Source organism: Hippopotamus amphibius, chromosome 1 (assembly GCF_030028045.1).
Source record: "Hippopotamus amphibius kiboko isolate mHipAmp2 chromosome 1, mHipAmp2.hap2, whole genome shotgun sequence".
NCBI classification, from domain to species: Eukaryota; Metazoa; Chordata; class Mammalia; order Artiodactyla; family Hippopotamidae; genus Hippopotamus; species Hippopotamus amphibius.
Genome location: NC_080186.1, coordinates 189672536 through 189674344, shown reverse-complemented (window position 1 = coordinate 189674344; position 1809 = coordinate 189672536). Strand labels below are relative to the sequence as shown.

Below are 1809 nucleotides of genomic sequence, written 5' to 3'. Positions count from 1 at the left end.
TACCCCCAAATAGCACTTGGTACGTATCTCACATTATCTAACACTCTCCCCTGCATCATTGCATGAACTGCTTCCAGAACTGCCCAGAGTTTTGTCCTTTTCACTGACTTTTGATATATCACATGGTATAGCAGGTGGAGTCTGAGGCAGAAGCACAAATACAGGCCAACATAGCACATCTAAATATTTAAAAGCTACACATTATGTCTAAAAAATATAAAAGTTACACATTAAAACTAGCACTCAATAAAAATATATTTTTTCTTCTACCTTGATAAATACATGCTCATAATAACAAAATCGAGTAATGCATTAAAAAAAAACAGAGTTTTTATATGACAGAAAGTCAGCAAAATATAAAAGATGACAGAATTCAGTTACTTTTACACACATCTGGAGGTTTTGTTGTGCTGCTGATGTTTCGATGAACAATAAAATAAGACACATATAATTCATAAGTTATTATATATTTATCCCCTAAAATTTTCTTGCCTTCCTTTCAGCAAAATTATATTGCTTTATTTATCTTTTAAAAATTTTATTTAGGTGAAATTCATATGAAATTTACCATTTTAAAGTGAACAATCAATGGCACTTAATATATTCACAATGTTGTGGAATCTAGTTCCAAAACATTTTCATGACCCCAAAAGGAAACCCCATGCTCCTTAAGTACTTACTTCCCATTTGCCACTCCCCCAAGACCTGGCAACCATGAACAGAAGTATATGTAATGATTTTTTTTCATAAATTTTTGTTCTGTTGCCAAAAGTCATCATAAGTATTAAATGTGAAAAGTACTAGTAACCAAATATATGAAATTCAAGTACATTTTTATCAAAAACGTAAATCCGTGGGTGGGTGGGGACACTGCCCTGCAGATGCTGGACCTTCTGGCACCACGGGTGTGGCTGCCCTGCTGCACCTGTGACACTGGGGCAGAGAGGAAGTGGCTATTTCTATGCTTAGTGCTCAGAACAGTGGCTGCTAAGAATGGTTTGTAACCCGACATCCCCCAAAAAACCCACTTAAATAAAACAAAAATTTATTATTATTGGCTTGGCCAAAATGTTCCTTCAGTTTTTAGGTAAAAATAAAAGACACATTTTTCATTTTAACTGAGAACTTTATTGAACAACATGTTCACCATTTTGTTCCACTGCCTTCTGCCATTTTTCAGGCACCTTCATAATTCCATCTTCCCAAAACTTTTTATCTTTTTGAGCAAAGAACTGTTTCACGTACCTTTACATTCTTCCAGGGATTTGAATTTTTTTCCATTAAGAGAATTTTGTAAAGACTGAAATAAATGGAAATCCAAAGGTGACGTGTCTGGTGAATACAGCAGATGAATCAGAACTTCCCAGACAAGCTATAACAGTTTTTGTCTGGTCATCAAACATGTGGTCTTGCATTATCCTAATGGCAGATTATGCATTTTCTGTTGACTAATTCTGGACGCTTTTTATTGAGTGCTGCTTTCAGTTGGTCTGCTTGGGAGCAGTACCTGTTGGAATTAATCATTTGGTTTTCTGGAAGGAAATCATAATAGAGGACTCCCTTCAAATCCCACTGTATACACAACATCACCTTCTTTGGATGAAGACTGGCCTTTGGTGTGGTTGGTGGTCGTTCATTTCACTTGACCCATGATCTCTTCCATTCCATCTTATTGTATAGTATCCACTTTTCATCGCCCATCACAATTTGCTTTGAAAGCAGAACATTTTTGTTATGTTTAAGTAGAGAATCACATGCGGAAATATGGTCACGGTCAAGGTTTTTTTCCACTTAACTTATGTGGAACCC

The 1809-nt window shown here is 35.8% G+C and overlaps 1 non-coding gene across 1 annotated transcript; it reads left to right on the top strand.

The window, feature by feature from the left end:
- The first annotated feature begins 880 nt into the window (after positions 1-880).
- Positions 881-1014, top strand: LOC130843284 (small nucleolar RNA SNORA43). Its single transcript, XR_009050891.1, has one exon. It is a non-coding gene; the product is annotated as a small nucleolar RNA SNORA43 (small nucleolar RNA).
- The last annotated feature ends 795 nt before the right edge of the window (positions 1015-1809 follow it).